This window comes from Acinonyx jubatus, chromosome E2, assembly GCF_027475565.1.
Source record: "Acinonyx jubatus isolate Ajub_Pintada_27869175 chromosome E2, VMU_Ajub_asm_v1.0, whole genome shotgun sequence".
In the NCBI taxonomy this organism is placed as follows: domain Eukaryota; kingdom Metazoa; phylum Chordata; class Mammalia; order Carnivora; family Felidae; genus Acinonyx; species Acinonyx jubatus.
Window position 1 is genome coordinate 3,120,749 of NC_069396.1, and position 22,955 is coordinate 3,143,703.

The window sequence follows — 22,955 nt, forward strand, 5'->3', positions numbered from 1 at the left end:
ACAGCTGACGGACGGCAGAGCCCCGCGGCCTATCTGGGCCGATGGGGTGATAGCCGCTCATGGGGCCTGGCTGGTTTCAGACCCAGGGCTGGTTACAGACCCCGCAGGCCCCAGCCTCTCTCTCTGAAGTAAACAGGAAGCAGAGCCCGGCCAGGCGCTGGTGGAGGACCTGTCTTCCCGGCTGCGAGCAGAGATCGGCCCCCACCCCACGCAGACCAAAATCCCCAGGAGACAGCAGGGTGGATGCTGGACACACGCTGCCCGCAGTGGACTCCGTGATGCCCAGCGTCCGCGTCCACACGGCACCTGCCCGTGCACACAGGCGCCCCCTCATGTGGGACCGTCGAGATCTGCCGGGGATCCTCGCCACGAAGGGGACAGCTCACCCAGGCCACACGCAGCCTGTTTGCAAGCCCACGTATTTGCGAGACGAGCAGCTCGAGGGGCTGTTTTGTGACAAAAGACACAAAAACATGGACGCGTGACTAAAGTGCCTTGAAATAGGGTTTATCAGAATAGAGGTTTTCCCTTTTTGTTGCTATTGTTTTTGCCACGCTTTTGTGTGTGTGTGTAAAGAAACAGTTTTAAGCGATTTTAAAGGTGTGGGCGTGGTAACTCTCCCTCTAATGGCAGCAATAAATGCCAGTTAGCCAGGACCCAGGGGTGTTGTCAGTGCTTTGCATCTATTAACTCACACCCTTCTCCCCACCATAGGTCCTCCCCATTTTGCAGACCAGGAAACCAACCGAGGCACGCAGAGAGGTTGAGTAACTTGCCCAAGGTCACACAGCTGTCAAGAGGCAGCCCCATAATCTGTGTGTGTGATCCCTTTGTCACAGGTCTGCAGCTGGAGATGTGACACTGAGAGTCACGAGTGCCTGTAGGCTGCTCCCTGTCGGGCTCTGCCGGGACATCTGTGTCCTCGTGTCTAATTAGCCCGCTTTGTGCGGCTAAGTCCCAGTCCCCTCCCGTTTCACCAGCGAAGGAGATGTCAAGTGACCCAACCAGGATCACAGACCCCGTGAGCGGGGGGGGCCCGCATCACACCAGGTCCGTGTGAACAACATCTGTGTCTTTCCACACCTGCTCGTCATCCCCATTCAGTGAAATGTGGAGAAACAAAGGAGCATCCCTGCGTCCAATCGTTGTCTGATGTCGATTCCGTGACGTTTCGAGTCTTTGGAGACGATACACTTATAGGGAGGGAAAAGAAAAAATGTCCTTGGAGAAAAACACAGCGACCAACTCAGCTTTCCTCACAGGAGGAGCCCATTGCAAAGTCCCTGCATGAGAATGACGTGGCAGTCTAGAGGCTTTGACCGTCTTTGCCCCACAGAAACGCTCGCCCCAGGGGGCTCCTCCCTTCCATTTGCACGACTCCGAGGAGAGAACTGATCAGGGGATGTGTCCTGCGTGCCTCCCTGGCCGCCCTGGGAAAACGTGCCCGGACCGGCGGCCCCTGGGTGGAGATGTGTTGGTTGCTGGAGCTTCTCCGGCCACCGGGCTGCTGGTCGTGGTGAGCCTCGTCCCCGCCCTCCTGTGTGCGTCCTGCTCACAATGCAGCCAGTGAAACTGGTTTCTGTGGGGCCAGACCCCTCTCCCGCGCTCTCTCCCGCTCCCTCCCGTGCGCCGAGAGCCTCTGGATTGCATTAGCTTCATAAATAACACGTCTGTTGTCAGATTTTCCCCTGGTGAGGAAAGGGCAGCTGGGGAAGCCGGTGGGTCACGACCTTCATGTTTCGCAGCGGGAGTCAAAACGCCTCCCATGCCAGGTCGGGAGCGGAGGGTCTGTGTTATGCTTGCGCTGGGCCCTGACAGGCACATGTGATTCCCGCGCTGGAGGGACCTGGGGTTTGTTTCACGGCCTGCCCGGCACCGAACATCTGCTGGGAAGTGGGAACGACCCCCCACCCCCACCCCCGCTGAACCTTCCAGGCTTGGAGCTCTAGCTCGGGCACCCAGCCAGGGAAGGGTCGCGGTTTCTCGATGCCCAGGTTCAGCAGCGGTGAACGAAGGGCACGGCGGGTCCCGAGCCCGGTCACCTGAGGGCTCTGTCAACCGAGGCTCCGGGCCCAGAGTCGGCGCTCAGCGAGTGGCAGGTGTCGCTGTGCCCTTGATCCCGAAGACACGGGGTCTTTCCTCTCTGGAGGCCGTGCTTCCTCCTTCTCCGCCCCAGGCCCTGCTTTGGGCAGGCTCGCAGCTCCCTCGGGTGCACGAAGGCCTGCACGTGGGAAGGAGCTCCAGGCCCAGAGCGCGTGCTTCTGGCTTCGGGTCCGAACCCTCATCTGCTTCCACGGGCGCCGGGGACAAGGCCTGACCCTCAGTTTAATGCCCGCGTCCTCACTGCCTATCTCTCCAGCGTTTAAGTGACTCTGCATTACCTCTTAGTGGTCTTATAAGAAAAGGAAAACTTGGGAGATGGGGGAACCCAGGGGAATGGGAAGATGATACACCCGTTTTGTATCAGGCACCTGTTTCGACTTTTAGAATTCCGTCTTCGCCGTCCTCCTGCTGACGGGGGTTTTAGACCCCTCTCCCGGACAAGTGCAGGGAGATTCGTGACTTGCCTTCGTCACCCCTCCCGTGGGATGCAGCCTGGACCCCAGCCCCAAGGGAAGGTCAAGCCAGCTTGGGCACTGGGATGAAAGCCGTCACCCTCCCACGGGTCCCGACCACGGGTCCTGAAAGTATATTCCGGTGAATTCTCTCCCCTCCGGCCAGGTCTTCCCTCTATTACGCTAATACAGTCCATTCCCTCTGTGCCTTTGTAAAGCACAGCCCTGCCCATTTTAGTGACCTCAGGGTTCCTCCTCTGTGGGAAGCCTCCCTACTATTCACTGATAATTTCACACCATCCCGAGGAGTCGGGACAGGACGGCATCTTTCCTCTCTGCTCAGGGTGGCAGATCTTCCCCAGCGTGCGTTTATGCCCCACACGGACTGAACACGGAGGGTCGCCCCGCGGGGACGGGCACTGTGGCCGGCTCTCCGGGTCTCACTGGGGCTTCGTGTGTGACCTCCTGCGGTCCTCAGAGCTCGGTACCCTTATCATACCCATTGTGCAGATGAGGACACTGAGGACTGGTGCACCGGGGAGCTGGACCTTGAAGGATGACCCGTGGTAATGGAGAACGGATTCTCAGGAGGCAGTTTCTGAGCTCTAAATCCAAACAGAGCCCGGGCCCAGGGCTGCTGACCACCAGCCAGGAAGTCGCCTGCCCAGCCTCCCCGCATCCCAGCCCCGTTTTCCCCTGTGTTCTCCCTACTCTCTGAGAATCTCATTTCCTTCTCTGCCTCTTGTGTGCTTCCCCCTCCAGATTACGAGGCCTCTGCCCTGATGTTCACCGTTACGTCCTCGAGCTGCACCGAGACCTCTCCTGGCGTTAAAAACGCATCGGACCTCAGAAACAGTGGCCTGGGTGGTGCGCGGAGGCCAAGAGAGCAGCAGAGCAGAGTTCAAAGGCACGGCTCTCGCCTGCTTCTCCCCTGGAGGCCTGCTCCCGGGGGGCCCCCGGCCTGCAGACCCTTCTGTATGGGGGTGCGCCCAGGGCTGCCATCCGCCCCCTCCAATCTGCACAGCTACACCCTTGAAGGGAGCTTCAAAGCGTGTCTGCCGATAGATCAAGCCTTCTCTCAGCCATGACAGCCCCCCATTGCTCGCCTCCCCAAATAAACCCGCGTAATGAAGACAGATGGCCCCGGTCAGCCGCCGGCCCCAGGCAAGGCCTGCAGATGGTGCTGTGGGCGGCCGGAGGCCACACACCCCACCCCGGAGCGGTGCTCTGAGGTGTCACCGGGATGGAGACTGGCCTCAGCCTGCACTCCCCCCATCGCCCTGGGGGCAACACCTCGCCACGATGAGCCTGGTGAGTCTGAGTAGATGGGCCCCCTTGCTAGGCGCGTCTGGAGCCTAAACCACCGCCAGCCCCGCCTTGGCCAGCGGGCAGGGGCTTTATTCACCTGGCTCCCCGTTAGGGAGGTGGCCTGGGATTCGGGAGCCCTCTGGAGATGGCAGAGTGGCCCGGGGGGGTCGGGGCCTCACCCTGGGGTGTCTGAAAGCGGGGCCCCGACGGGGAAGAGCACCTGCCCGCCTCGTGCCAGCCCACGGAAGTGGGGGAGTCCTCACGGGAGGGGCAGGGTCTCTGCGAACGTGCTGGGGGGGGGAGGGACAGCCGTTAGCGAGCGCTCCCCAGGGGCGTCCCACTGGGTGGGGCTTTCAGGTCACAGCCTCAAGTGTGCCAGGTGGCCTCTGTGTCTGAGGGTCACCTGAAGGGACTGGTCTGCAGAGGTCACTGCCCGCTGGGAGCTGGGTGGGGGCAGGACGGCGGCCGCCTGGTAAAGGGTGGCCGGTGTTCAGGGCACCGGCCTCAGCGGGATGTGGGCCACTTGCTGGGGGACAGTAAGAGTCACACGGGGGCCCGAGGGGTCCGTGAGCCATGGCCCCGGGAGGCTGGGTCCACACACCCCGCACACCAGCTGCTGTGAGCGTCCCAGCTCACAGATGGGGGAGACTGAGGCCTCAAGGCCCAGAGGGCCTGTGACCCCGAGACTCTGCCCCCTCGGCTTCTCGCGGCCAGTGGTCTCTGTCGCAGGGCCTGACCTGAGGGGGCTCCAGCGGGGGCCCCTGGAAACGCCAGGGTCAGCCATGGGTCTGCAACATCCAGGCGTTTCTAGACGCTTCTCCAAATCTCCTGTGGCGCGGGGGAAAGGCGCGGTGAGGCGAGGCCAGCCTTGTGTGCGTGTGGCGTAGGCAGAGGCCGGGCAGGCGGATGCCTGTGTGGTCCGAGGGGGCCTCGTGTGTGTGGTCCGTCACCAGCTCAACGCTGATCATCTGTCCAAAGGCTGCTAACTGCCTGCCGATGAGCACTGTGTTTACTTTAGTCCTGTCTGCGCCCACTGAGCTCCGAGCGCTGTCTCCTTCCAGCTGGACCTGCTCAGGGCGGGGGGGAGGGACACGGGGCACAATGGACAGGCTGTAAACGGGGCTCCGGACAAATCGAGACATCCCCCCACGGGCCGCATCCCCTCCATCGTTTCTCCAGCAGCGTCCAGCCTCCCCGGGGGCCTCTGGCCACCACCCCAGGTTGGCCCAGACGGACCAGGGTCATGAATCACCCGCGCCGAGTGGGGCCAAAGTGCTGTTCATGCTGCTGACCACGGACATAAACACGCGCTTGTCTGGCCGGGGCTTGCGTGTGTGTGCACACGTGTGCGTGTGCCCACGGCGGCCGCGTATGCGTGCCTGTGTCTGCATGTGTGGGGCGAGGGAAAGACGGATCTGTTGGGAGGTTTGGCCAAGTGTTGGCAGGGGTCTGCGGGCCCCCGGGGTCTACCCGCCGCATGGAGATCCTTAGCGTCCGTCCACTGCTCCGGGGTCTCACGGTGGGGAGGTAAACGCACTGTGCAAATACGTTTCGGAGCCCGCTTTACGACGCGCTCCAGAGGCTGTGTGGGATTCCGTAGAGTCAGTGGACGTGTTCTGATGACTTCCCCTCTTTGCCCCGATTTTACACGTTTCATCGGCAACCTGCTCTTTAATATTTACTTCCTCTAAATCATCTCCGATATTATGTGCAATGAAGAGGAATGGAAAGGAGACAGAGACAGGCGCACAAAGAGAATGCCTTTTTTTTTCCCTTTAAACTGTGGAGGTTCTGGAAGGTCTAGTTTCAGTGGGTGTCAAGCTGGACCTTTGCGTTAAGAAGTTAAGCCTGCACAGGGTTCGATATGACCAGACGCCACGTGCAGAGAGACTCCGAGATTCAGAGCAGTACTTTCTGAGCCACGTGGCACCTCGGTGGCCACCCACTCGCTCACCGGGGGGCACGAACACAGTCAGAAATCGGGTCCGTGAGCCTCGGGACAAACCGGTCGTCTGGCTTCCAGTCCAGGTCAGTTAGGAAATGCGCAACTCGAACAGAGACGGGTAACTCCATCACGAAGCTTATGTTACAAGAGAGAATCAGGATTTACCTAGAAAATCAGCTCCTTCTTACTCACCCACGGTGCTAAATGCAAACAGCTTAGCTGGGCTTTTGCTGTTGTTGGTGCAAAGATAACAGATGCCCGTGTAGAACATTCGATTCCCAAAAACCGTAAAGATGTATTTTTAAAAAAAAATTTCCCCTCCCAATTTCCCGTCCTAAGTAAGTGCAGGCAGCGTTCGGCGGCCCCCCAGCCCTCCCCACCCCAGGCGTCTCTTCATATAAACACTCGCTTTGAAAAAGCTATTGGAATCATATTGGGCTGCGAGTTTGGAGCCTGATTTTTTTCAGCCTAACGGTAGACATCACGGGCATCTCTCCACGTCCACATGTACCAATCCTCCACCACTTTGTGGCTGCCCGGGGCTCCTTCACCCTTGGGATGGGTGATTAGGTGTGAGCGTCTAGTTTTCGCTCAAGCAGATTGACTTTCTGGGCGGCATTCTTTGATTGGATTTGGGGGCTTGCTCCCAGGCAGGAGGGGCTCAGGAAGGATTTAAGAATTCTATGGGAGAGTTCTGGACTTACGGCCCCTAAAAATGAGGCCCGAGTAACATGCAGACGCCCTGGCTCAGTGTGCCTTTGCAGTGTGGGTGGGGAGTGGACACCAGCAGAGAGCAGAGACTGGGGGAAAGGAGGGCCCAGGGCACGTGACCGGACAGCAAGTGCCCCTGAGTGGGGACCTCGGGGCAGGAAGGCCGCCATGGCCCCTGGATCCTGGGCAGGAGAGACGGCTGCTGGGGGCTTGTGTGTGCACGCGTGTGCATGTGCATCAGCCAGAAAGAAAACAGAAATTCCCTGCAAAGGGAAGGATGTGTCCATCTTCCAGAACCGTCTCAGAACCTTGTAACAGCCCTCCCTCTGCCTCAGTGACATGAGGCGTTGCTCACAGAGATTCCTTCAAGCCAATCGTTTTGTTACTTATCTCAGACATGTGCTGTCTCTCCCCTTTGTCAAGTTCCCCGAGGCCTGGGAGAGTGTCGCCTCCTCCGGGAAGGCTTCCGGGGCTCCCGCTGGTCCAGGATGGATCCCCGCACGCACTCCTGTCTGCTCAGTCATATGTACTGCAGGCAGGCCTGTCCCCACTGGGGTCCCTCCCACATCCTGTCCTGTCTGCACCGCCACACTGCAAGCTCGGGGTCGGGGGGCACCGGCGTCTCAGGACCTGACCCCGGTCTTTGCACATGTGAACGCACAACACCGCGTGTGGGTGAGCAAACAAACCGTCGCTCTGAGGCCGCAGGCCCCCGGAAGCCGTGGCTGGTGCTGGGGTTTCTGAGAACACCAGGCTCGGAGGATGAGACTGTCCCCGGGGGCAGGGAGCAAGGGGAGGGGAGCGAAACCCTTGCCTCAGGCCCAGAATTGAAGGAGGTGCTGAAAAAACCCAGGCGTCAAGAAGAAAGGTCTAAATGAATGCAAACATAAATCCACGCAGAGTAAAATCTGACATCTGTAAGCAGAGACGGGACACAGGTCTGGCTCAGGGCGAGTAAGGTGGTTCGGGCAGGGGAGGGTCAGGTCTTGTCCTTCCTGCAAAATTCTGCTGTTTTGTTTATCGTGGGGGTTTTGCATTCATTATGAATTTTTTTAATATAGAAGTACAGTTTCTGTCTTGATGGCTGAGTTTCCAGTGCCCCCTTAATCGTGGTGCTAGAGGAAGTGCCTCCCTCACCCCGCCCTGGTGTGGCCCCGTGACACGTCTTGTCCCCGGTCCCCAGTGCCAGAGCTGGGATTCAAGCCCAGGGCTTCTCTGCGAAGCCGTTGGCCCCGAACCGTAACTGCCAGCAGGACCCCAGATGCGCCTGGGCCCCTGGGGCTCCCGGGGAGAGCACATGGAGGGAGGGACGGGCTGAGCTCAGGACCCACAGAAGTCACTCAGTAATTAATTCTCTTTGCTCCGTCCCCCCCGCCCCCAGCCCCCAGTGCCTGTCACAAGGTACACAGAGGTCCCTTACAACCCACGGGGTCGCTTCTGTATCAACGTGGCACGGTCACCCCGGGCGTGGCAGTGGCTGCCCTCGGGACTCACGCATTAACACTCCGGGAACAGTTTTGTGGACACGAGTCACGTATCTCACGGGGAATGTACACTTCGCTTACGATGTTGACGGCAGAACGTTTTCCTCGTTTTACTTAACGTATGATTTTTTTTTTAAACAAAATGTTCCCGGAACCCAGACCCTCAGAATCTGCAGAAGGGAAAGTTTACAGGACACACGGGAAGGGTCATTTATAAATTGATTTCGCTGCTGACCAAACAGTTGGGCCTGTCGTCTTCTTTTTTTTTTCCTTCAGTGAAACGATAACATTCTTAAAGCCAGCCCCTCGCCCTCCGAGGTAGAGCTCTGTTTTGCTAAGATCCAGACAGGTCCTGTCAGTGCGGGCTGTCTGCGGTGCTGGCTTCGGGGGCCCGCAGCCTGCCGGCTTTAACGGAGCTGGGCGACCGATTCACTTAAAACAGCAACAGCAACGACAACAACAGTGTAACTATTCGGTGGCACAGGGTAGCTTCCTGAGCAGAGCGTATCCGCCATGAAGACAGACGGGGAGGGGAGCAGGAACAGAGACAGGGAAGGCTTCTGTGTGGCTTGGGGGGGCCGGCTTGGGCTTCTCGGAGACTTGGTCCCCTGACCCGGAATGTGGGGACCCCACACCTCCTTCCAGGTGGGACGGGCCGTGCACCGCCTCTGGCTCCGGGCTCGGTCCCAGAGGGTCTCCGCTGTGTCATGTGCCATCCTCCCCCCGGAGGAACAGATAGTGTCCAGGAGGGAGAGGGCCATCTCAGAGGCGGGAAGGCTCGTGTTGGGCTTGGATGCCGCTGGGGGAGGTGGTGAAACATCCTTTAGAAAAAGCTTTATGTAACATCACATATTGAGCACCTGGGACGCGCCGAGGCCTCCGCTAAGCTGCTCCAGGAAAGCCCGACCGACCGCAGTGGGCTGAACGCCGCGGAGGGACCAGGCGGGACCCGGCTGGTCCTGGGGGAGGGAGGGGAGCCGGGGCCGAAAAGGCCGGCCTCAGCTTTCAGGGCTTCGATCCCCATGTCGGCGTCTCTCTATTGCAGGGGGGCTGCTGAGCCTCGACTTTTTGGGATTCTTGAGAAACAAATCATGGAAACGGTTTGCAAAGTGCCCTGTGTTTGTCGTAGAATATCTGGAAAGTGCCGCAGCACAAAAAGGAGGGGAAAAGGCACACCCAAGTGCACCGAGAGGTACCAGCTTTTCACGTCTTGGTATTTTTGTGTGCAAATTACACGCACGCACACACACACGTCAGGGAGGAGCAGTGAGAGCATTAGCTACTGTTACTACTGTTATTTATTTTCTCTCATCCTTATAAAAACAGGGCGACCTGTGCATGTGCAGATTTTGCAAATTACTTTATGTAATTGCTTGAACATTCCCTCCCTCCCCCCCCCCCGCCCCCCCCCCCCCTTCACTGATTTCCTACAATGTAATTCTTCCCGGCCTGGGAGCAGAAAATTGCTTCCGACTGCTACCCCAGTCCCCTCCCCGTGTGAGTCTCTGTGCTCAGCAACGCCTCCCGGGCAAAGGGCACCTCGGGGCCCACGGGCTCTGGGAGGCTTCCAGGACGAGCGACCCTGGCGCAGTTTCCGCCCGGCTCTTGATTCTGAAGTCCTGTGTCCCGAGCGAAGCCACCTGGGGGGTGGGAGGGAGCAGACCAAAGCAGCTAGAGCAGGGGAGTTTCAGGGCTCCAGGCAGTGACCAGGGGAGACTTCGGAGGTCCCCTGCCCCGCCCCCCTGCCATGGGATTGTCGCAGACCCAGGCCAGGAGGGCTGAGTCTTAGGGGAGCCAGTAGCGCTTCCTTTCAAGGCTCCTTTATCAAGCAGAGCCTCCAGCAAAGTCAGGGAGAGGGAATCTCAGTTCTGTGATGAGAAGGGTGCACATTCAGGGGCAGCTCCCGCTCCCCTGGGGCTCTGCCACCACTGGGGCTCCAGTAACAGGAGCACTGGGGTCCACACCCCTGAGCAACCAGGTCCCGCATACTGTGGCTGCCACGCCCCTCCCCTCCTCTGAGAGCCCCCAGAACCCAGTGTGGGAAAAGTCAGGGCTTCGAAGTCCGTCTTCTGGGAGCACAAACCTGGAGGGCTGACCTCTGCAGGTAAACTGCGGCCCGTGTTGTTCTGACCTGACACACAAGCCCCCTCCCCCCGCCCCAGCAATGGCCCCATCTCGGGCTCCCTCCCTTTCCAGGGACAACACCCACTGGACAAAGTGGGATTCTCCGTAATTTTAAGTCTTTCCTCTTAGGCGTTTCTGTCCCCAACTTTAAAATGTTCACCATCACAGGCTCAGATGGTGATTGAGTCAAGGCTCAATCTGGCCACCCCCCTACCGCGGTCTTTTTGTTCCAAAGGGAAGCTGGCAATGATCTTGCCCGGTGAGAGGTGGTCTAAGGGGGGCAGCTGCGGTGGCCCCAGGGCTCCCCTGTCCCGTGGAGCCGGAGGACTCAACTGTGCCACCCCTCCCCCAGCAAGCCCCGACCTTCCCCTTCACCTTTGAGGCCCGACTCTGGAGGTGGGGGGCAATCGGGGGATTTGGGAAGGTGGGGGTGCCCCATAGCCAGTGGGGGGGGGTGGTGGGGAGGGGAGGCCACGTGGAGGGAGAAGGCAGGAAGGAAGTGTGAAGGGTGCAGAGAATCTCCTGGGTAGTGAAGGGAGTGCTCGATGAGCAGTGAGTGTCAGAGGCCAGGGAGCACCTTAGTGGGGAGGAGGGGGAGAGGGAGGGACCGAGTGGCAAGCCGAGCAGGGGAGGGAGGCGGCAGGGGCTCCGATGTCACTCTGACCTCCCTCCTCGCTAGCTAGCTCCTGTGTGTCTCTGCCCTGCACCCGCCCTGGTGCCCAAAAGGAGTGGAATGTGACCCTCCCGACCCCCCATCCCTGCTGCTGGCCCCTCCACACACCCAGCTCTCCATTGTGCCCCTCCACCCCCCGCCCCGTCCCCCACAAAGGCTCCGGCACAGCGTCGTCCTCCGGGCACCCTCCCCCCACCACAGGCCGTAGGGGTGCGGGGCAGGGTGCTATGTTTACAGGGACAGAGCCCTGCGGGGAGAAATACAGGAAGGGCTCAGCTGGGGGCCTCTCCCTGCGGCATCTCGGTGCTGAGCTGTGGATTGGAGCACTCGTGGCCCCTCCGGCACAGTGGCCTCGGTGTTGGGTGTCTCCAGCAACAGCCACCTCCCCCAGGGCCAGCGTCCCGAGAGGACCCCGGGAGAGCTGCCCGCGGTGCCGTGATCTGGCCTCGCTCGGAAGGCACAGCGGCATTCCCACGGCACTCAACCGAACGAAGCGTCCCAAAGCCCCAGATTCAGGGGGAGGGGACATAGGCCTGACCTCTCAGTAGCAAGAGAGCGAGGCTGCCTGGGGGGCGGGGGACGGGACATGGGGTCGTGGCCCATCTTGGAGGGAGCTGCTCCTTCTGTTGGAAAAGTGTGCATTCGGTGCTTGGAACACCTCCGGGAATGACCTGACCTGTCTACAGATGGGTCATGGAGGCGGCTCAGGTGGGGCTGGACGCTTGGCCAAAGCCACAACTCTATGGGGCGCCTGGCGGCTCAGGCAGCTAAGTGTCCGATTTCGGCCCAGGTCCTGATCTCACGGTCCATGGGTTCGAACCCCGTGTCGGGCTCTGTGCTGACTGCTCGGAGCCTGCAGCCTGCTTCAGATTGTGTCTCCCTCTCTCGCTGCCCCTAACTGGCTCATGCTCTGTCCCTCTCTCTTTTGAAAATAAATGAACATAAAAAAGAAGCCACAGATGTAGATGGAGGTGGATCTGGAAGCAGCCCTGAGTCCGGGGAGAGGCCGCAGGTGCTTTAGTGGAGAAGCAGGATCTTCAGACTCACTGGCTGCCGGGGGTGGGGGCGGGGGCAGGGGGCGTTACTCAGACTGGGGTTCATCTAGTTCCCGGCAGGGTGGCCTTGGGCGCATCACTGCACAGACCGCTGGCAACATATTGAAGCAAAGATCGCCTGAGCACCTACTGTGCGCGGACATTCCATGTGTTTCCACGGATTAACTCATCAGATCCTAACAACACTGGATGAGGTGCGATAATGATCATCCCCGTTTCCCAGATGAGGACACCGAGGCACAAAGACCAAGGTCGTTGCCAGCAAAGAGTGGAACCAGGGCTTGGGCCCGAGCACTGAGCCTGCAGAAGTTCTGGTCTCCACCACGACACCGACAGGAGCTGTGGTCTGGGGACTGTGGTTTCCAAGTAACTTAACGAGATGTCGGGCTAATTGTGAAGGTCACCAGTGAGCTGTGTGACATGTCCCCCGACACAGCAGTTCAGCACTGCCCGTCAGGCCGGCCTCTACACACGCCACACGATCCCCGCCGGTTTTCAAACCCCAGCCAGTTCTCTTCGTGCAGCCCTCGACAAGGACGAGCCTAGCTTCGGCATGTTTATCGGAAACAAATGAGCGCTGTTCGTACAAGCTCAGCTAACTAACGAGCATTTGGTCTCCCACAGCAAGACTGTCGAGGGAGAGTGGGATGGCCCTGCTGTCAGAGCCTGTCTGCCTCGTGGTTGCGAAAGGGCTGCCTGGCCTCCAGCCTCCTCACAGCCTTCCTATCAGCCAGCTGCTGTTCCAAGGGCTTTGTACATATTAGCTCATTTAATGCCCCCAGCAAGCTGTGAGGAAGCAGCTCTTTTATGACAAGGGCACCGAAGCCCGGGGGGGTTTATGCAGAAGCGACAGGACTGGTAAATGGCAGGGGTCTGGCTCCAGACGATTGGGTTCACAACCACACTCCTCCATCTCGCTACCCAGCACTATTTCGGACAACTAGAAGGGTGGAGAGAGGGGGGTCTCCCGGAAACCCTCAGTTTATGCCTCGTTGGCCAGAAGGGCATCACAGAGCCACCTGTCCCTGCAGAGGAATCTGGGGTGACACCGGGGTCCCAGTAGCAAAGAAGGGTGCAAACCGCCGGGGGCAGCTGGCAAGACTGACAGGCAGGTCGCCTGTCTCTCTGGGCCTCATGCTAAGTTCTCCCTGTGGTGGCGGACAGAGCCCCGGGCTCGGGTCTTGAGGACACATTTGGCCTCCACAGACAGGACGGGTCAGCTTGGTGGTACCGGGAACTCTCACCCCGGGGCCCGGTGGCTCCGCGCTGTGGGTCCCCTTCCTCGTGAGCCAGGGTCACCTGGATCCGTCGTGAAGAGACCCAGGCGGACGGCCCCCGGCTGACACGTCGGTCCTGGGGAGCAGAGTGGGGCCCAGCCAGGGCTCCCCGCAGGCGTGCCCGTAAAGGAGCCACAATCTGTAGCCCCCCCTTGGACAGAGGTTGCCGTGTTTCACGGCCCTGCTGCGGAGCTATGTTGAGTTCGTTTTGCTTTGACGTGCCGGGGAGGACAAAACACTCAGTGACCTCCTGTCTCTAAAGCGGCTCTTTCTTTCAAAAGGGTCACGAGTTTTAAGGCTGACTTTGCACCCGGACGGGCTAGGTCTGAGGGTGACTGGCTGGTCAGGAAGCCCTGTGTTTAGACCCTGACCCCCCGCCGCCCCTGCTCTGTCATCTGGGGGAGCCACTTAAGTTTGCGGGCCCTCATTTCATCATCCATACAATGGGTGTAAGACGCCCCTCTGATTTGGCTCATGCCAGAGGGAGGGGGACCAGCGGCACCGGGGAGCATCAGCACCCCTCCCGGGCAGCCCGACCGGCCACTCAGCCCGGCCTTGACCTCCGCTTCCGCAGCTGGCCCTTTAGGGAGAGCCCGTTAGTGGAGACGGGGCCACGGGGCTCTCGCGGCTGGAGCGCTGGCCCTGCCACTTCCTGGTCAGTGACCTTGGGCTGGTTGTTTTACTTCATGGGCTCCGCTTGGAGAAAGGTCTTCAGTGGCTGCTCCGGAGACACCTGGCCTCTGCCTGGAGGGCCAGCGGGGGACCTGGTCCAGGGGCTGGGGAAGCGGAGCCAACACCTGTCTCCGTTCCGCGAACCTTCTGCCGTACGACTGGGCGGGGCAGGAGCAAGGGCCTCCGTCAGTTCAAGGGGATCTGGACACAGACCAGACAAGCTTCCCGCCCCTCTGGCTTCTCTCACCTTCCTGTGAACACAGACTCCTTCTGCAGAGGGCTCCAGGGGGCGGGCCGCCTGAGGCCAAGGTGCACGTGTGACGCCCTCACTCACTCATTCATTCGTTCCAAAAACAGGCGCCGTGAGCCTGCCACTGCTTCGGAGCCCCCCTCGCAGCCCCTCCCTACTGGAGCCCGCGCGGCCGCAGGGGAGCCCGGCCGGTCACCCAACAAGCACGCGGGTGGACTCGAAGGCCCGCGGGGAGGGGCCCACCTCTCCCGTGCCTGCACCTTGGACAGAGGCGTGGCCTTGAACCGGGGGAGCCGGGGCTGCGGGTGAGGATGGGCAGCCAGCTGGAGCTCTGGGCTCCAGACTTTGGATTCACAAACCGGGACAACCCTCCCCTCCGACAGAAGAAGAAATCCCCTGCGGGGAGCCAACCTTGAGCGGTCAGAGTTTGGTTTCCTTTCTGCCGACTAAGGGCCCTAAATGTGCTCTGTGCTGTTACCATCGTGTCCCGAAGGTCGTGTCCCAAGTTAGAATGGACGGGTCTCACTGCCCCTCCCTGGTCTCCTGCCACCTGTCCCCATAGCAGATCCCACCTACCTGGACCCCTTCACCCTCACCACGTCAGGGTGCACCTGCCCAGCTTTCCTCCTCCTGGGGCTGCCTCTGGTCTTTGCCTGCACGGCAATCTAGAAGTCCTGGGTGTTCAGTCAGTCTCTCCCTCTCTCTCTCTCTCTCTCTCTCTCTCTCTCTCTCTCTCTCTCTCCCTATCTCTCCAATCTCTCTCTCTCTCTCTCTCTCTCTCTATCTCCCTCTCTCTGTCTCTATCTCCCTCTCTCTCTCTCTCTCTCTCTCTCTCCCTATCTCTCCAATCTCTATATCTCTCTCTCTATCTCCCCCCTCCCTATCTCTCCAATCTCTATATCTCTCTCTCTATCTCCCTCTCTCTGTCTCTATCTCCCTCTCTCTCTCTCTCTCTCCCTATCTCTCCAGTCTCTATATATCTCTCTCTATCTCTCTCTCTATCTCCCTCTCTCTGTCTCTACCTCCCTCTCTTTCTCTCTCTCCATCTCTCTTGGCAACGGAACCCTTTGATAAATACCCAGCTGCCTCTGCGGGGATAACTGAGCACTCATGTACACTGGGTCCCAGAGTCTCCATAGCAGGACTGAGCTCAGTGGCCCATGATGTTTCCTGGGATCATCAACCAAACAGACTTCACTTAAATTCTGTCTCTGCATCTCTTGGGCAGGATCCCAAATTAAAACAGTCCCCAGGAAATCTGGCCGCCTTTCTCAGGCACCAAGGCTCTCCCAGACCAGCCCTCCATAGAAGATGCTCCTAAGAAGTAAACAAAAGTGAAGGACTCACAGACTCATGGCGACTTCCACACTTAGGACTGCCCCATGCGAGACTCAGGGAATGTCCCAGAAGCACCCCCTCCCCCCCCACCCCGCCCCCGGATGTTGCCCAGCTCCAGCTCCTTGAGTTGCCGGGAAGGTTTGGTTCTCGGCAAAAGGAGACCCGGGCGCCTGCTGTCACCAGCAGCCAAAGCGGGGATGTTATGAGAAGGAACCTTAGCCGGCAGCTGGAGATGGGGTCCGGGTGGGGAAGACCCCGCCTGAGAGGTGGCAGTCTGTCCCAGGGGCACTCCCTCTGCCCTGGGTGGTGACGGCAGGCCTGCTCGGCCAGACCGTGCACGGTGATGAACTCATCCGAGCCGTCCATGAATGCACGGACAAGGCTCCGAGGGTGGGCTCGCCCAGCCTGACGATGGCGAAGGCTTCCTACTCTTGGTCCTGGCAACCTTGACCGTCTGCGGTGACACAGAGCTGGCAGAGGCTTGAGGGCTGTGCTGGGTGAACTCTGCACTCGTGGTCGACTTAGGGAAAGAGAACTCGCTGTAGAGTGCCCAGCCCAACAACCAGCCACAAAGATGGAAAACCAAGCTCAGGAAAAAAGCAGCAGAAGAAAAAAAGACCCCAGGAGAGTGCAGGAGTCTAAGAAGCAGGAGCTATTTGATGGGCTCTGTAGGTCACCCCTGGGGGGGGGGGTGGGTATTGTATTTCTTTAAACACGTGTGCATAAAAAAAAAATAAGTAAAAAATAAACACGTGTGCGTATAGCTTTACTACTGCCAATGTACACATATGCGTCGAATCCTCGTAACGATCCTGTGAGGTCAGTAATGTTATTTAATCCCCGTATTTTAGACAAGGAAACGGAGGCAAAGGAGAATTTAAAATGACTTGCCTGTGGTCAATGGCAACCATAGCAAGAAGCAACAGGGTTGGAATTTAAGCTCAGGTAGTTTGCTTTTGGAATATTATTGCTTTTGCCATTAGGGTAAAAGTCCAAAAGATGGGGGATCTGGCTATTGGCCCCATGAAGGTCTTCAGAAGTCTTTCTTCTCCGCTTGGCAAACTTTTTTTTTTTTTTTGAGGTCTCACGGCCCAAGAAGGCTGCTGGAGCCCCATCCATGGCATCCACATTCCAGACAGAAAAAAGTGGTGGTGACGGAAGGAGAGAGACAGAAGGCAGTCCTCTCAGCCGATCAACACTTTAAAATATTTTCTGGGAAGAGCGACACAATAGCTCTTGCTTACATCTGAACGACAATAATAGATTGGCTAAGATTAAGTACATTAAAAATAAAGAGGGGCACCTGGGTGGCTCAGTCGGTTAAGCGTCCGACTTCGGCTCAGGTCGTGATCTCACCGTGCGTGGGTTCGAGCCCCGCGTCGGGCTCTGTGCTGACGGGTCGGAGCCTGGAGCCTGCTTCGGATTCTGTGTCTCCCCCTCTCTCTGCCCTTCCCCTGCGCGCGCTCTCTCTCTCTCTCTCTCTCTCTCAAAAGTAAATAAACACTAAAAAAAGAAAGAAAGAAAAAGAAAAATCCTTTTGCACCAACCTCTTTTTCTGGGGCCAGGTAGGAAGATCCATGTGAGGTTATAATAAAATCTGCCGTATCCTGACTAACACTAGAATTCCCGCATTTAAAACCTCTTTGTGCCGCTAGTGACTGCACAGCTGTCGTCCTGCAGGTGCGGAGCCCAGCTGCTGGGGTGCGGGCGGGCTTGGAGCCGTGAGCGAGCCGGTCCGGTTTCTGTGGGTGGGTTCAACGGGCAGTGCCGTTCCCCCGGGACAAGGCTTGCTCTCCAGTTCTTACGGGTGTAATGAAATGAGGTGCTTTGCAGAGAAGACCCTCCCCTGTTTACTTCTGCGCCCCAGAGAGGCAGCAGTCACCTCCTCCCTCTGGCCCTGGGAAGGTGTGACAGCCCACGACGGCCCCTGCTTTGGAGCCGCTCTAGTAGGCACGCCCGGTGTCACCCGCAGAACCCCGCGGGCAATCCCGTCCGGATTTCAGCACCACATCATGTCAAGGACATGTCTGGGGTTTGTTTGTTTGTTGGTTCGTTCATTCGACTTCCCGTTGGGACTTCAGAGCGCAGTATCCGGGGCCCCTCTAGGGACCTGGGGACAGGTGGCGCTGGGGCCGTTTGGCCCCGATTCCAGGGGGTGGGGGCTTCCTTCTAGCTCTTTGCTTCAGCCCTTGAGCCTGGGGGGTGGTGAGGTGAGGGCTTCGCTAACTATCAGCAGACAACTTTCCGGCTCTGAGCCTTGCCACGCCTTCTGGCTAGCTGTCACCCTGGGCGAGGTGGGTCGCCCTTTCTGGCCTCAGTTTCTTCATCTGCAGAGTGGGACGATCACGACTGGTAAGCCACGGGTGCTTCCAGGCATCGTGTTTGATTAGCTGTGAGGCCCAAACAAAGTGCCCAACGGAGAAGCTGAAGTCGTGAGCGGTCGTCTTTCCGTCCCCTGCCAGAGTTCTGTCCCCATCCCTGTATTTTTATCTCCCCGCCCCCAGGATGCTTCTTCCAGGCAGCAGCCTCAGGAGCTGATTGACAGTGACCTGGGCGTCTCCAAGTGTTCCCGTCCTCAAAGTGCGCGTGCCACACAGGGGCTCGGTCACCTGGTGAGACGCGCTTAGAGGCAGAGCCCGAGCACCCCGTGCGGACAGTTCCCGGGAGGGTGTTAGGTTTGTCGGTGCCTCTGAACTGCCTTCCCCTGGGGTTTTTAAGTTTGATTCCCTTGGCTGAGAATTCAGATCTCGGCCTCACCACAACCTCATGAAATATTAACAGCTTCCCCGCTGGAAATCGTGGCGGGGGGCGGGGGGCGGGGGGCAGGCGAGAGCAGCGACAGCACTTTCTTCTAGAAAACTTGGTTCAAGCGTGCCTGCCGCGCTGCGCGCCCCAGACCCTGGCCAAGCCTGTCTCCCTGATTCCTCCCGGCGCTCTGTTGGGCTGGGATTGTTTCTACTCCCATTCTAGAGATGAGGAAACTGAGGTCACACGGGAAACCGGAGGCTCGCCAGGGCCGCGTCGGTGGTCGGGGGTGGGGTCACGCCCGGACCCTGAGTTGGGCTGGGGATCCACCCGGAAGGATTGTGCCCAGCCCTGATTCTGGAACTTTCCCCAGAAGGCCCGTCCCCATCAGGGGAGCACCCGCACTTTCTCCCATATTCCACGAGGTCAGGCCCACGCACCCCACGCCTCCTTGGCTGGTCCCCAAAGCCCCCCGCGGCCCAGCCCCCAGCACCGCCAGCTCAGGCCGCCTGCGTTCCTTGGCAATGGGCCACACTCCTCCACGGCCCTGGGCTGTCTCTAGCGTTCTCTTCCATTGGCGGCCGTGGGCACGGCCGGCTTTGGTGGCCCCGCGTCACGCTCTCCCTGGCTCGGGCTGGCGCCTCCCTGGACATTCTTCTCGAAGCTTCTTTTCGCGCTGTGCTGATGTCCTCCCCTGTCGGCTCCTCAGGCTGGAAGGGACCTCCAGGGCCTCAGAGTTAGTTCATCCTCTCAGAGACAGGAAGAGTCGCCCTCGATGCTCCTGAGAGAGGTTTTCAGGTCTTCAAGGTGACCCCCCTGGCTGACCCCTCCCCAGTGACATCGATTTGACGCCTGGATGGACTTCTTTTCCTTCTGAAATCAATCCCAGCCTGGGTGTGAATCCCAGTTCTGCCATCTAATACTGTGTGACCTTGGATAAGCAGCTCAACCTCTCTGGGCCTCGTTTTCCTCCTCTCTCAAGTGAGACCAGCAATAACCCTCGCCTCACGGGATCATTGTGGCGACTGTGTTGGCTGAGGCACCCGGCCTTAGAGGGGCGCCCGGTGCACAGCAGGCGCCCGGGGCTTGTGGGTGCTGTCTCCAGCACATGTGTGGTGTTCCGGAGACCCGAGTGCCTCCTCGCAAGTCTAAGTGAGGCTGTGCTGTCGTGACTTTCACAGCCCTGGGTTCAAGCTGAGGCATATCTGGACTTAAACCCTGGAGTCCCCTTTTAAAAACAGCAAATCACACAGAAACCTGTGTTCCGGCACTTTGTTACGCAACGCTCTACGGGAGGGAAAACGGTACCGAAGAAAGGGCAAAGCGTATTTTTCGTCCAGCAAACTGAAATACCAGGCGTTAAAGGGAACGTGGGAATTTTCTGGCATTAAAACACTACTGCTCAAAATAAACCAGAGAATATGAATACCAGAGAGTTATGGACGGGTTAAGGTTCCAGGGGAGGCTGGAAAGGCTGCTTGCCGGGGTCATAGACAGCTGAGCCCGTGGGACTCCAGCGCCCCGGTTTCGGCCAAGACTCTTTCCCATGATCCCATGGCAGGACAGAAATCCCACCGGCTCTGGCCCTCCAGACACATCTGCGAACCAAGCAGGTGCTCCCGGCTTCCAGAAATGAGCCAGCGTCTCTGGATGTAGCCGAGGGGACAGATGGGAACGCGTGAGCCGTGGATATGAAAATACCACGAAATGCCTGCGTGGGGAGGTGGTATCCAGGGGAGCACAGGGGTCTCCTGATGATTGAAACGAACCGGTGAGGGACAGTGGGGCCCCAGGGGTGAGGTGCACAGGAGCTGGCAGGTGGCAAAGGGCACGGGACTTACTGAGCCAAGTAGAAAGACTCCTTCTTTGACTCCAGGATGGTTCAAGCGCTTGCCCCACACACCCCCTGAGAACAGAGCGGCCGGCCTCCGTGAGCGCCACATCCAGCCCAAAGTCAGTTTATAGGAGCGGTATTGAGTTTCTGAAACAAATTCACTAGGTGAAACCGTGGGTTCACGAAGGGGAAATATTAGGCGGCGGGTGGGGACGGGTGGGACCGTTTTGCGGCTAGAACCCCGACATTTTAGGGGCCGGGCACACAACGGAGATTATATGCGTGCGCCAGCCTGGGCGGCTCTCCAGGTCAGGACTCCTCCGTGTGGGCAGCGGCCCCCAGGGTGCTTCCGTCCCACGGCTGTAGCCTCCCGTCAAGTGTAGGGTTTGCCGCAGGACGGGGAAGATAGTCCCGGAGGGCCTTATGCAGGCAAGTAAATGCACAGCCCAGGAAGGGGCACATGGCACCTCACAGCCCACTGGCCACAGCCAGTCCCACAGCCCAGCTCAACGGCAAAGGGTGCTGGGAAGTGAGGTCTTTTCCAGGTCTAGGAAGGTGTAGAGATGCTCAGGCTGGTCACAATGTCTATGGGAGTTCCAGGACAGGGGCAGAAAAGAGACCCTTTTGTCCTGTATCTCCTTCATTAGTTAGAGGAAGCATTTCCCACATCCCATGGGTCACAAATGGGTCAGCATGGCCATTGCTAAACCAGTCACCGATGGAGGGAGTGGGGTTACGATGGCTGTCTTAGACTCCTAGGAATTTGCTCCTGAGCTGAGGTCTGAGTCACCTCCTTGAGGGATGGATAGTTAAGCAAAGTTGGGGTTTTCTTAGCAAGACAGAGGAGGGAGGAACCACATCTGGTCCAGATGGATGGATGGGTGGGTGGCTGGGTGGGTGGATGGATAGAGGAAGGAAGGAAGGAAGGAAGGAAGGAAGGAAGGAAGGAAGGAAGGAAGAAGGAAGGAAGGAGGAAGGAAGGAAGGAAGGAGGAAGGAAGGAGGGAGGGAGGAAGGAGGGAGGGAGGAAGGAAGGAGGAAGGAAGGAGGAAGGAAGGAAGGAGGGAGGAAGGAAGGAGGGAGGAAGGATGGAGGGAGGGAGGAAGGAAGGAGGAAGGAAGGAAGGAGGAAGGAAGGAAGAAGGAAGGAAGGAGGAAGGAAGGAGGAAGGAAGGAAGAAGGAAGGAAGGAAGGAGGAAGGAAGGAGGGAGGGAGGGAGGAAGGAGGGAGGAAGGAAGGAAGGAGGGAGGGAGGGAGGTGCCTTGCCTGTACGGTCCTGCGGAAGGGGCCGTGGGGGTGCGGCGGGAGGTGTCGCGGACGGAGGAAGAAGGGGGGGGGGGGCGGGGGGGGGGCGGGGGGGTGGGGGGGGGAGGCAGGATGAAGGAAAGCAAGGACAGCACGGCATGACAGTAATGAGTAACTTGAGGTAAGAAAGGACGGAGGGGTTCTGTCGTTCGTTTGGGTCGTTGTCTTTCTTTCCTTCTCCTTCCTCCTTCCTTCCTTCCTCCCTTCCTTCCTTCCTCCTTTCTTCCTGCCTCCTCCTTCCTTCCATTCCTCCTTCCGCCTTCCTTCCTTCCTTCCTTCCTTTTCTTTCTTTCCTCCTTCCTTCCTTCTTCCCTTCCCTTTCGTTCCTCCTTCCTTCCTTCTTCCTTCCTTCTCCTCTCCTCCCTCCCTCCTCCTTCCTTCTTCCTTCCTTCCTCCTTCCTTCCTTCCCTCATCTTCCTCCTTCCTTCCTTCTTCTCCTTCTCCTTCCTTCTTTCCTTCCTTCTTCCTCCTCCTTCCTTCCTTCCTTCCTTCCTCTTCCTTCCTTCCTCCTTCTTCCTTCCTTCTTCCTTCCTTCCCTCCTTCCTTCCTTCTTTCTTCCTTCCTTCCTTCTTCCTTCCTTCCTCCTTCCTCCTTTCCCTTCCTTCCTTCTTCCTTCCTCCCTTCCTCCCTTCCTTCCTTCCTTCTTCCTTCCTTCCTCTCCTTCCTTCCTTCCTTCCCTTCCTCCCTCCTTCCTTCCTTCCTTCCTTCCTTCCTCCTTCCTTCTTCCCTCCCTCCCTCCCTCCTTCCTTCCTCCTTCCTTCCTTCCTTCCCTTCCTTCCTCCTTCCTTCCTCCTTCCTTCCTTCCTTCCTTCCTTCCTCCTTCCTTCCTTCCTTCCTTCCTTCCTCCCTCCCTCCCTCCTTCCTTCCTTCTTCCTTCCTTCCTTCCTTCTTCCTTCCTTCCTTCCTTCCTTCCTTCCTTCCTTCCTTCCTTCCTTCCTCCTTCCTTCCTTCCTTCCTTCCTCCCTCCTTCCTCCTTCCTTCCTTCCTTCCTCTTCCTTCCTTCCTCCCTCCTTCCTTCCTTCCTTCCTCCTTCCTTCCTTCCTTCCTTCCTCCTTCTTCCTTCCTTCCTTCCTCCCTCCCTCCTTCCTTCCTTCTTCCTTCCTTCCTCCCTCCCTCCTTCCTTCCTTCTTCCTTCCTTCCTCCTCCTTCCTTCCTTCCTTCTTCCTCCTTCCTTCCTCCCTCCTTCCTTCCTTCCTTCCTTCCTTCCTCCTCCTTCCTCTCCCTCCTTCCTTCCTTCTTCCTTCCTTCCTTCCCTCCTTCCTTCCTTCTTCCTTCCTCTCCTTCCTTCCTCCTCCTTCCTCCTTCCTTCCTTCCTCCTTCCTTCCTTCTTCCCTCCCTCCCTCCCTCCTTCCTTCCTTCCTCCTTCCTTCCTTCCTTCTTCCTTCCTTCCTTCCTCCTTCCTTCCTCCTTCCTTCCTTCCTCCCTCCTTCCTTCCTTCCCTCCCTCCCTCCTCCTTCCTTCCTTCCTCCTTCCTTCCTTCTTCCTTCCTTCTTCCTTCCTCCTTCCTTCCTTCCTTCCTCCCTCCTTCCTTCCTTCCTCCCTCCCTCCTTCCTTCCTCCTTCCTTCCTTCCTTCCTCCTTCCTTCCTTCCTTCCTTCCTTCCTTCCTTCCTTCCTCCTTCCTTCCTTCCTCCCTCCTTCCTTCCTTCCTTCCTCCTTCCTTCCTTCCTCCTTCCTTCCTTC

At 58.5% G+C, this 22,955-nt stretch overlaps 1 long non-coding RNA gene across 1 annotated transcript in view; it reads left to right on the plus strand.

Annotated features, from left to right (window-relative positions):
- LOC128313314 (uncharacterized) overlaps positions 1-22,955 on the plus strand; it is a 196,926-nt gene that overhangs the window by 43,133 nt on the left and 130,838 nt on the right. The window contains exon 2 of the long non-coding RNA XR_008293834.1: positions 3,318-3,866. This is a non-coding gene — a long non-coding RNA (uncharacterized LOC128313314). The remainder of the gene's footprint in view (positions 1-3,317; positions 3,867-22,955) is intronic.